Raw genomic sequence first — 12,838 nt, 5'->3', positions numbered from 1 at the left:
GCAAGCAGAGAATAACCACGTGGAACTACGTTTTTATGAAATCCTGTGCCTCTCCTCCCAGGATCTTTTCCTGGGCACGGACATCCAGTGGGAAGTCCTTTCTGGGGAGGTTCCTCTTGAAAGTTTCCTGGGTGATCTCTCCAGCCAGCACTGCCCATGCCTAGGTTTGTCACCTTGATAAAATTTATTCATTTTTAGTTTCCAGTTTTCAAATGTAAATGTATTTAATCGATAGATTGAGAAACACAGTATTAAATATTTCCAAAGAGAAAGAGAAAAATTCTAATATCACATGGCATGTGTTAAAATTTATCATTTTTCTAATCCCCGAGAAGGTGTAGTAATATTCTTAGGTAAGTGTGTGTGTGTGCGCGTGCGTGTGAGCGTGAAGGGGAGCAATTTCCAATGTAATTCCACCATTTAGTGTATTCAGTGGTTGATTCTAGACAATTTCTTGCCATGGAAATAATTATTTACTATCATTATTTCTGAAAGTAATAAATACTTGTGGATTTTCTTGTTGAACTACAATTTTCTTCCACCTTTTCTACATAAACATTGGGTGTGTGTTACTTTCCTAGATTCTTCATATCCTGGGTTTGTGTCATTAAAAATATAAATATACAGAGTGCCTGGGTGGCTCAGTGGTTTGAGCCTCTGCCTTCAACTCAGGTCATGATCTCAGGGCTCTGGGATCAAGCCCCGCATAGGTCTCTCTGCTCAGCAGGGGGCCTGCTCCCCACCTGCCTCTCTGCCTACTTGTGATCTCTGTCAAATAAATTTTTTTTAATCTTTTAAAAAAATAAAAATAAAAAATATCAATACATCCAAAGCTATGTGACTGGGAACAGAAGGCTATGACTAGTGACCCAAGCTAGGCTCCCCACACTCTGCCCCACTGAGCCTGCAACAGGAAATACCTTCAAGACCCCAGATGGTTCTTCTTGAGAGCCTCTGCAGGTGTCCTACCTGCTCATACCCACCACAGAAGGAGGCTTTATATGAAGAGAAGCTACAGAGCCTGAAAAGAGCCTGGGGATGCATGTGCATAAAGGTGAAGGGAGGTAATTTCCTTCTGAGGCAACTGTGGTACCCTTGTGCCTGTGTCTGGACATAGTTTGGAGTTTTGCGTCCCTGTGCAGGTGCACTCAGTGTAATTTGGATTGAAAAAGTCTGTGAAAGTCAGGAGTTCCGTGTCTGGGTTAGGGTTCACAAATTTGGGAGCTCATTTAGGTAACAGCCTAAACCTGAATCCAGCTGAGGGTTTCCCTGCTTGTGAGAATGCAAGGCTTAGGGAGAGAGGGGTTCCATTACACCCCAGGGAGGGGAGGGCGTGCAGGGCTCCCAGGATTCATTCTTGTGGCTGCTCAGGTGTCCCTTTCCCCCCTCCCCCACTTTCTTGGGGATCTACCAACTCCAGGGCTTTTGTCTCCACTGGGAGAGTCAATTTAAAAAAAAAAATTTTATTTATATATTTGACAGAGATCACAAGCAGGCAGAGAGGCAGGCAGAGAGAGAGGAGGAAGCAGACTCCCTGCTGAGCAGAGAGCCCAATTCAGGGCAGGATCCCAGGACCCCAGGATCATGACCTGAGCCGAAGGCAGAGGCTTTAACCCACTGGGCCTCCAGACACCCCTCCACTGGGAGAGTCTAGAGTGTGTTCAGCAATATCAACGTGGCTCTCCTAATGTCCTATGAGAAGCAGGCCTCTCCTCCGTGCTGAATGCAATGATTACATTTCTTTTCTCTGGATTCCTTTATGGATTGAGTACTGAAGCCCTTTGGTTCTAGTTCCCTTAGTACTTTGTAATTTTTTTAAAATTTTTTTAGAGAGGGAGGGAGGTGGGAGAGGTGCAGAGGGAGAGAGAGAATCCCAAGCCGACTCAAGTGGAGCCTGACTCAGGGCTCCATCTCACAACCCCGAGCTCATGATCTGAGCCGAAATCAGGAGTTGGATGCTTAACCAACTAAGCCACACAGGCAACCTGGTACTTTGTAATTTTATTCCCTGTGGGAGAAATAGCACTTTTTGTTTCTTGGGCTTGCCAATGTAAATTGGTTGAGAGGGATAATGGCAGTAAGGTAAGAAAACTATGGAACTCAGTAGAATTTTTGTTCCTTTTAGGCAAGAGAACTTCAAGATTTGAGATGAACGTGCTTCAGTTTTCAGGTACATTCAGTTTTCAGGTACATGTTTTCATTTTTACATCAGTGCTTGTATGTGCATGTCTCTAGAGGACTCTGACATTTAAAAGGATAAAGAAAGTGAATTCCTATTTTAATTGACATGAGAAAATGTACCTGTAGCTTATTAATTAAGTCCTTGAAAATCCAGTCCATTTAAGGAGCTAAATTCAAGCCCCTATTGCATCAGAACATTATTTCTGAAAATACCCCCAGTGTTGAACTTGGAAGGGCAAACTATGATGCCACATGTCCTTCTAGTTAGAAAAATATTTGAAAATACTCATTTTCTATGGTTTTCACTTTTGTAACTCTTAGTGTTTAAAGGAATTAAATCTGGGACACTTGGCTGGCTCCATCCGTGGAACACGAGACTCTTAATCTCAAGGTTGTGGGTTCCAGCCCTATACTGGGTACAAACTACTTAAAAATAAAATCTTTTTTAAAAAAGGAATTAAATATGAGAATCGTTTCCTATGTACAAAAGTTAAAATTAAATAAAGATTGCTAAATAGTAAAACTTAGTATATACAAACTTCTGTTGATTTGAAGTAAAACCATGAGCTAGAAAGTCTGACTTAAGAAAGCTCACTGCTGGGACGCCTGGGTGGCTCAGTTGGTTAAGCAGCTGCCTTTGGCTCAGGTCATGATCCCAGCGTCCTGGGATCGAGTCCCACATCGGGCTCCTTGCCTGGCAGCGAGCCTGCTTCTCCCTCTGCCTCTGCCTGCCACTCTGTCTGCCTGTGCTCACTCTCGCTTCTCTCTCTATGACAAAATAAATAAATAAATAAAATCTTTAAAAAAAAAAAAAAAAGCTCACTGCTGGGGCACCTGGGTGGCTCAGTGGGTTAAGCCTCTGCCTTTGGCTTGGGTTGGGATCCCAGGGTCCTGGGATTGAGCCCCACATCTGGCTCTCTGCTCAGTGGGGAGCCTGCTTCCTCCTCTCTCTCTGTCTGCCTCTCTGCCTACTTGTGATCTCTGACTGTCAAATAAATCTTTAAAAAAAAAAAAAAAGAAAAAAAACTCACTGCCCACACATCCCACTCCCCTCCAGTGCTATAACTTCAGCCATCTTCCAATCCACCGTCTTGATCATTTCATGAACTTCCGGCTAGCTTTTGTGTTTCTTTAGATAGAAACCAAGCCATTTCAAATGCATATTTTTCTTATCCATGCGTGTCCTTGTAACAAGCAGCCAGACTCCACATCTTTTGATGTTTGCTGGCAGCTTACCCCTCACCTCTCCCTCTTTCCCTTATCTCCACACTTGGACAAACAGACAAGAAAGTCTGGAGACGCCCTTATATGGTACTGGCTTCAGATTCCCAGCACACAAGCCCCTGTGTGCAGAATTCTTGCCCTGGCCCCACCCCTGACAAAGATTCTTTGTTTGACCAAACTTGAGTCAGGCTCCCGAACCTTCTCCTAAGTCTGTCAGGGTAGCTCCTTGTAAAATCCGGTTTTAGCAAGAACGCTGCTAAGTCCGTTGATCCAGAATCCTCCCCATACCCTCCATATCTGATCACCCTTGATATGTGACCAAGTTCCTCCCCCCACTTGCTGTGTGTGTTGGGGCAGGGAGGAGGGGTCAGTCTTAACACCGGAACCGCATATCAGCTGGTGACTGTTAACTCTCGTCTGTGAACAGCATGTCCAGACGAAGCCACCACCCATGGGTCTGCCTTCTTTTACTCTGACCTACTCACCTGCTCTGCCTGATGGTGGCGTGCACTGTGGGCTGCTCAGTCCCCGGGAGCTCGTGTTGTGTGCTGTGCTGCCCTGTGCCAGTGACCCTACAAAGCCTAAGTTCTAAATCAAACTGACCAGAGGTGGTAGCTCTAGGATTCTTAGACCTTTCAGAGCAGGAGTATGGGATTGGGGCCCTCCTTACAGTGGTCCTGGGTTGATATGTTTGCAGGGATTTATCTGTGTGTTAGAATGAAACTGCGATAAAGGCTGGGTTGGCCCTGAGATAGCCCAGGGGCGGGGCTGGGGGAGAGGACTATACAAGAGGAGAGTGTATCAAGGGATCACCCCTGAAACAGCTGTCATTTAAAAAGAAGAAGGGAAGAGAGGGGAAAGGCAGATCATTAGAGTGCAGGCGGAGTCCTGACCCCAAATACCAAAGGACCCATCAGGATCCTGAAATACCTCTGGGGCTGCTTCTCTGCCTGACTGTGGCAATGATTCTGACCCTCAGGGTCACAGAGGCCAACACACACAGCACAGCAAAGGTATTCGTTTAAGATGACTTAAGTCCGGGATCTTCAGATCCTATAAAGCAAAACATTTGTCACAGGAAAGTCTCCTGTCCCTGATGGCACTGATTTGAGGCTCACTGAAGGAAAAATATATATATAAATACCTAGGTAGAGAGGACACTCCTTTCCCTGAAGTTGATCCAGTGACCAAAAACAAACCAAACAAAACAACTCAAAATAGGGAAGGACAGGAAGAAAATTCCAATTTCACCCAATTGGAAATCCAAAATATACTAAAGGAATCTACACAACAAAAAAAGAGTACAGGGCACTGTTTAAACCCTTTAAAAACCAGGGGCACCTGGGTGGCCCAATCAGTTAAGTGTCTGCCTTTGGCTCAGGTCATGATCCCAGGGTCCTGGAATCGGGTTCCTTGCTCAGCAGGGAGCTTGCTTCTCCCCCTCCCTCTCCCCCTGCCTGCCACTCCTCCTGATCGTGCACCCTCTCTCCATCTTGAATGAATAAATAAAATCTTTAAAAGACAAAGGATTTGGGGGCCTCTACAACAGAGATTCTGAATTAATTTTGCCATCTGCTTCAATGCACTAATTCGGAAACCTTTATGCAAATAAGACTAGGGTTCAAATGATAGTTATATTGGGATTCCAGAAAATTTCAGCAAGTTACCCCTGCTAATGTAGGGAGTTACTGAATATAAAATAGGGGACAAATAGGTATGTATGCCTCTCCTTAATGCTCTCCGCAGTTTCTTGCCGGGTACCATCGTTCTGCAAGAAGTAACTTTTCTGCATTCAGTATGATGTTAACCATGCATTTGTCATTTATGGCTTTTATTGTATTGAGGTACATTCTTTCTATACCTAATTTGTTTTTTTATCATTAAAGGATGTTGGGTTTTGTCAAATGCCTCTTCTGCACCTGTCAAAATGATCATATGACTTTTATCTTTCGTTTTGTTAATTTGGTGTAACCCATTTTTGGATTTGCAGAAGTTGAACCATCCTTGCATCCCAGGGATAAAGCTAACTTGATCATGTTGTCTAAGCCTTGTAATGTGCTGTTGAATTTGATGTCCTAGTATTTCGTAGAAAAGTGTTGCATCTATGTTTCCCAGGGATATTGGCTTGTAATTTTCTTGGAGTGTGCTTGTCTGATTGTGTTATCATTGTAATGCTGGCCTTGTAAAATGGTTTTGCAAGTGTTTCTTCCTCTCTGATTTGTTGCAAGCATTTGAGAAGTGTTGGTTTGAATTTTTTTTTTAAGTGTTTGGTAGAATTCACCAGTGAAGCCATCTGGTGCTGAGCTTTTCTTTGTTGGGAATTTTTTGATTGCTGATTCAATTTCCTTACTTATTACTGAGCTTTTGATTTTCTATTTCATGATTCAGTCTTGGTAGGTTATATATTTATAAGAATTTATCCAGTACTGGGGCGCCTGGGTGGCTCAGTGGGTTAAAGCCTCTGCCTTCGGCTCAGGTCATGATCCCAGGGTCCTGGGATCGAGCCCCGCATCAGGCTCTCTGCTCAGCGGGGAGCCTGCTTCCTCCTCTCTCTCTGCCTGCCTCTCTGCCTACTTGTGATTTCTGTCTGTCAAATAAATAAATCTTAAAAAAAAAAGAATTTATCCAGTACTTGTAGGTTATCAAATTAGTTGACATATATTAATTATAGTAATCTCTTATGATCCTTTATATTTCTGTGTTATCAGTTATCATTTGTCCTTTATAATTTCTGATTTTATTAATTTAATCTTTTCTCTCTTTTTTAAGGGTTCTATTTATTTATTTGCCAGAGAGAGAGCAAGAGAGAGAGAGAGAGAATGAGAGTACCAGCAGGGGGAGTGGCCGGCAGAGGGAGAAGCAGGCTCCCTGCTGAGCAAGGAGCCCGATGTAGGACTCAATCCCAGGACCCTGGGATCGTGACCTGAGCTGAAGACAGATGCTTAACCAACTAAGCCATCCAGGCGTCCCTAATCCTTTCTTTTTTTTTCTTAGTCTCCGTAAAGGTTTGCCAGTTTTGTTTATATTTTCAAACAACCAACTCCTAGTTTCTTTGACCAGATAGTTTATGCTTTCATATGTTTTCATGTTACTAATTGGTATCCTTTCATTTCAGCTTAATAAAATTCCTATAGCATTTCTTTCTTTTTTTAAGATTTTATTTATTTGAGAGAGGGAGAGTGTGCACAAGCGGGGGCGGGGGTGAGCAGAGGGAGAGGGAGAAGCAGAGTCCCCACTGAGCGGGGAGCTCTACAAGGGACTCCATCCCAGGTTCTGAGCCGAAGGCAGACACTTAACCAATTGAGGCACCCAGCGCTGCTGCCCCCCCCACCCCTCATAGCGTTTCTTGTTAGGCAGATCTAGTGGTGATGAAATTCCCTCAGTTTTGTTTATCAGGGAGTCTTTCTCTTTCCTTTCTTTCTCAAGGATAGCTTCACCAAGTGAGGCATTCTTGGTTGGCAGTTTCTTTCTTTCAGCACCTAGCATAAGTCATTTCATTGTCTCATGTCCTCAAGGTTTCTGTCAAGAAATCGGCTAATAGTCTAATTGGGATTTCCTTGTATGTGATGTTTTGCTTTCCTCTTGCTACTTCCAAAATTCTCTTTGATGGGGCACCCAGGTGGCTCAGTGGGTTAAAGCCTCTGCCTTTGGCTCGGGTCATGATCCCAGGGTCCTGGGATCGAACCCCGCGTCGGGCTCTCTGCTCCGCAGGGAGCCTGCTTCCTCCTCTCTCTCTCTGCCTGCCTCTCTGTCTATTTGTGATTTCTCTCTCTCTGTCAAATAAATAAAATCTTTAAAAAAAATTCTCTTTGATTTTTTTTAAAGATTTTATTTATTTATTTGACAGACAGAGATCACAAGTAGGCAGAGAGACAGGCAGAGAGAGAGGAGGAAGCAGGCTCCCTGCTGAGCAGAGAGCCTGATGTGGGGCTCGATCCCAAGACCCTGAGATCATGACCTGAGCCGAAGGCAGAGGCTTAACCCTCTGAGCCACCCAGGTGCCCTCTCTTTGATTTTTGATAAACCACTTTTAATGCATCTTCGTGAGGTCTTTAGTTTCAACCTGTTTAGGGATCTTTGAGTTTCATGTACCTGGGTGTTCACATCTCTCCTGAGATTTGGGAAGTTTCTGGCCATTATTTGTTTATTATTATTTTTAAAGATTTTATCTATTTATTTGTCAGAGAGTGAGAAAAAGAGCACAAGCAGTGGGAGGGCCAGGCAGAGGGAGAAGCAGGCTCCCCACTGAGCAAGGAGCCCAATGTGGGACTTGATCCCAGGACCCTGGAATCACAAACTGAGCAGAAGGCAGAGACTTAACTGACTGAGCCACCCAGGTGTTCCTGTTTATTATTTTTTTTTAAAGATTTATTAACTTATTTTAGAGCATGAGTGGGAGAGGAAGAGGAAGAGAGAATCTCAAGCAGACTCCATGCTGAGCATGGAGCACGATGGGGGGCTCAATCCCACAGCCCCAAGACCAGAGCCGAAACCAAGAGTCAGATGCTTAACTGACTGCACCACCCAGGCACCCCTAACCATTATTTCTTTAAATAAGCTTAATACCTTTCTCTCTTCTTTTGGAATTTCTATAATGTGCACATTATTTATTTTACTGGTGTCCTCTAATTCTCATAAGCTTTCTTTCTTTTATTTTATTTTATTTTATTTTATTTATTTATTTGACAGAAATACAAGCAGGCAGAGAGGCAGGTTGGGCGGGGATGGGGGGAAGCAGGCTTCCCACTGAACAGAGAGCCCAATGTAGGACCCAATGCCAGGACCCAATGTAGGACCCACCCTGAGGTCATGATCCAAGCTGAAGGCAGAGGCCCAACCCACTGAGCCTCCCAGGCGCCCCTCTTAATTCCTTTTCATTCATTTTTCTTTTTTCTTCTTTCATCTGTATAATTTCATCTGTACAATTTCACATGATTGGTCTTCAAGTTCACAGATTCTTTCATTGTGTAGAATTACACAGTTCCTCCCTCCCTGTCCCTTGTAACAATGCGGTCATTCATTTTGTTTATCTATAAGCTATAATTACTGAAAACATTGCTATTATGACTTTGAACAAATTGTTGTCAGATTAAATAAAAATACCAAAAACAAATCATTGTATTTTGCCTTTATTGTTTTGTTCTCTGATACTCTTCCTTTCTTGATTATTATCTTCCTCCTACTGAATTTCTTTTAACATTTCTTGGGAAGCAGGTTTTACTGGTGACAAAATCCCTCAAATTTTGCCTCTTTTTTTCCTCGTACTTTTATTTTATTTTTTTTTAAGATTTTATTTCTTTATTTGACAGAGAGAGATCACAAGCAGGCAGAGAGGCAGGCAGAGAGAGAGAGGAGGAAGCAGGCTCCCCGCAGCAGAAAGCCCGATATGGGGCTCGATCCCAGGACCCTGAGATCATGACCTGAGCTGAAGGCAGCGGCTTAACCCACTGAGCCACCCAGGCGCCCCATTCCTCGTATTTTTTTTTTAAGATTTTTATTTATTTGACAGACAGATCACAAGCAGGCAGAGAGGCAGGCAGAGAGAGAGAGGAGGAGGAGGAGGCAGGCTCCCTGTTGAGCAGAGAGCCTGATGTGAGGCTCGATCCCAGGACCCTGGGATCATGCCCTGAGCCGAAGGCAGAGGCTTTAACCACTGAGCCACCCAGGCGCCCCCCATTCCTCGTATTTTTAAAGAATTATTTTGTTTGACACAAAACTGTAGTTGGAGTTTTTTCTTTCAACACTTTTACAATTTAACAAAACTCTTTTCCTGCTTGCATGTTTCTGAAAAGAAGCCTGAATTAATTCTTTTCTTTCTATATAACTATATTTTCTCCCCCTAGTTTCTTTCAAGATTTTCTCTTTGTCTTTTCCCCTCAATTTTGAATATGATATTGCTAGGTGTGCATTTGTAGGCTTTTATCTTCTTTGGTGATCTCTGAGCTTCCTGGATCTGTAGTTCCGTGTCTAACATTAATTTGGGAGTATCTCAGTCATTGTTTCACTTATATCTCCTGTTCCTTTCTGTTTTTATTTTCCTCCATGTAGTCCAATTATGTTATGTTACACTTTGTGTCACTCTCCCAAATTTCTTAGATTTCTTTTGCCTTTTTGTTTATTCTCTTTGCATCTCAGTTTTGGAAGTTTCTATTGACATTTCCTCAAGCTCACTGAATCTTTCATCACATATTTTCACTGTATTGATGAGGCCCCCCAAAGGAATTCTTCATTTTTCTTCTATTGTTTTGTTTCTTCATTTCTTGCCTATTTCTTTTGGTTCTTTCTTAGTTTCCATCTCTGAGTAAATTACCTACCTGTTTTTGCACGTTATCCACTATTTCCATTGAAGTGCTTAGCATATTGACCATGGTTGCTTTACATCTCTTGTCTAATAATTGCAACATATCTGCTACATCTGAATCAAGTGCTTTTACTTGTACTATTTCTTCAAACTGTGTATTTTAATATTGTTGGTGTTGAATGCAAGTCATGATGTACTGTGAAAAAAGAACTGGGATAAATAGGTCCTTAGCTTGAGGGTTCATGTTTATATGACGAGGGTTTAGTCTATGTTTACTCTCTGTAGCTGTCAAAGGCTAAAATACCCAAGGTGTCCTTGCTTTTGTCATTTTTGGGAGCACTGAAAAGACTTCTTACAGTAAGTTCTGAAATGTATATTTCTTTCAGTTTATTCCACTGTTATTAAATGGGGGCCATCCTGATGTAATGGCATGTTGTGGATGGAGAGGAAGTGTTCAGTATTGGTCTCAGTATTTTAATGAGCATGTGTCTCTGGGCTGTGACCTTTGGTATAATAAGAAAAATGTCTGGGGATTTTTTTTTTGTCTGTTTTAATTTAAGTAGGCTCCACACCCAACATCGGGCTTGAAGTCATGACCCTGAGGTCAACAGTCATGTGCTCCACTGACTGAGCCAGCCAGGCACTCCCCCAAAATTTCTGGGTTTTGTCCATAGTTCCTACTAAATACCATCAAAGCCCTTGGACTTTCTGGGTGAGAAAGGTGATAGGAGCATCTTATTTTCAAAGAGGCCACTATTTGTAAGCCTTCAAGCATTTGTAATGCTTCAAGATTGAGGTTGGTCACCAGGAAGACCAAGATCTGATTAGAGGCTTAGAATTTTCAGCCCAGCCCCCAACCTTTGGGGAATGGGAAGGAGCTAGAGATTGAGTTATTCACCAACCACCAATGATTTCATCAGTCATGCCTATCTATGTATGGAAACTCCATCAAAACCCCTAGACCTCAGGATTCAGAGAGATTCTACTTTGGTGAAGACATCAGTGTGGCAGGAGGGTATTGTATCTGGTGAAGACATGGAAGGTCCCTTCCTCCCCCACCTACTTTGTCTTGTATACCCCTTCCATTTGGCTGTTTCTGACTTTTGCCTTTTAAAATAAATCAATAATAAGAAGTAAATTTTATTCTAATAGTGTTTCTACTGAATTAACAAACATGGGAGTTTGTCTAGGGACCCTCCAAGGGCTGGGCCTCCCACTTGCAGCTGGCTTCTAACATGGGGACCATTTTGTGGGAGTGTACCCTTAAACTGTAGAGTCAGATGTTAACTCTGGTTAGTGTTAGAATTGAATTGAATTGTAGGCCACCCAGTTGAGAGTTGGAGAAATGGTTTTGGAAAACCATTTTGTTTTTTGTTCCAATGCGCTGGAAAACCCAACATATTGACTATGAGCAGTGAAAAATGACCTATGAATCCCACAAGGGTATCTAAGTTCCCCCACACCTTCAACTTAGGTCAGGCAGAAAGGCCAGAGGGGAATCAAGCGGCTACTTCCTTCCCTGACCCCATGGGATTCTTGAGAAACAATTTTTTTTTCGAGAAACAATCTTTTGAGGACAGATCTTGTTAAGAAGAACAGAATATTGTAGGAATATTTCAAAATGGCAACTATTTTATGTCTCCATTTTTGGAGACAGCAGTTTGTACTGTGACCTCAATTCTTCTATAGGTCTAAGAAGAATCATTGGTTTTACTTGGCTAGCTTTTTCTGGTAAGGATAGAAATGTCACCTTCTAAACTCCTTCCATGCCAGGGAAGAAACCATAAGCCTCTGACTCCATTTTTAAATATTTGACTATTGATTTGTTGAGAAAATCCAATATTATTCCTGAGTAGAGAGAACCCAGTTCTTTTCTCCCGTCTATCTCCTTTGTATTCACCCAGAACACTTTCCTTCTGACAGTTCTGGTCTCCAGATGTGTGAGGGTTTTTCCCCCACAGTTGTGATGCCAGCAGGGTGTCAGTCCTAACACTATCTACCTGTAGATAGTGCAGATCCTACAGGTTAAGGGCTCAGTCCCACCAGACCCCCCCCTTCAGATGCCAGTCACTTGTAGTAGGTGCCAATAAAGTTACCCACAACTGACTTGCTACAAATCAGAGGTTCCCACAATCCCTTCCTTAGGTTCAATTAATTTGTTATGGCAGGTTCCAGAACTCAGGGAAACACTTACTTAATAGATTTTTAGTTTATTGACGATATGATAAGGGATACAGATGAACAGCCAGATGAAAACATGTTGAGGGGCACCTGGGTGGCTCAGTGGGTTAAAGCCTCTGCTTTTGGCTCAGGTCATGATCCCAGGGTCCTGGGGTCAAGCCCCACATCGGGCTCTCTGCTCCATGGGGATCCTGCTTCCCCCCTCTCTCTGCCTGCCTTTCTTACTACTTGTAATCTCTGTCAGATAAATTAATAAAATCTTTAAAAAAAATTTAAAAAGAAAACATATGTTGAGAGAGTTCTTGGAGGGCCCCTAGGGAGTTGGAGTATGCTACCCTCCTAATACGTGGATGTGTTCCCCAACCTGCAAAGTCTCCAAACCCCATACCATTGGGATTTTATGGACGCTTACTAATGTAGGCATGATCATTTTTTTTTAAAGACTGAATTCTCTATTTTAAAAAGAGAGAAGTGGGGGAGGGGCAGAGGGAGAGAGAGAATCCTCAAGCAGACTCCCTGCTAAGCATGGAGCACAATGGGGTGCTTGATCCCAGGGACCCTGAAAATATGACCTGAGCTGAAATCAAGACTCAGGTGTTTGACCGGCTGAGCCACCCAGGCATCCCTCCCTAAACATGATCAAATATTAACTCCATTTCTAGCTTCTCCCCCCTTTCTGGAGGATGAGCTGAGCTAAAAATTCAAAGCTTCTAAGCATGGCTTGGACTTTCTGATGACCAGTCCCCACCCAAGAGCCCACCCAGAGTCACCTCATTAGAACAAAAGATGCTTCTAGTGCTCTTATCACTTAGGACTTTACATGGTTTCAGGAGCCCTATGTCAGGGACGGAGTCAAAGACCAAATATTAGAACAAGACTGGCTCCTAGTACTCTTATCTCTAGGAATTTACAAGCTCCAGGAATTTGGAACAGAGAGCAATATGTATATAT

This window comes from Lutra lutra, chromosome 1, assembly GCF_902655055.1.
Source record: "Lutra lutra chromosome 1, mLutLut1.2, whole genome shotgun sequence".
NCBI classification, from domain to species: domain Eukaryota; kingdom Metazoa; phylum Chordata; class Mammalia; order Carnivora; family Mustelidae; genus Lutra; species Lutra lutra.
The sequence above is the reverse complement of the archived record's forward strand: the minus strand, read 5'-3'. Positions refer to the sequence as shown.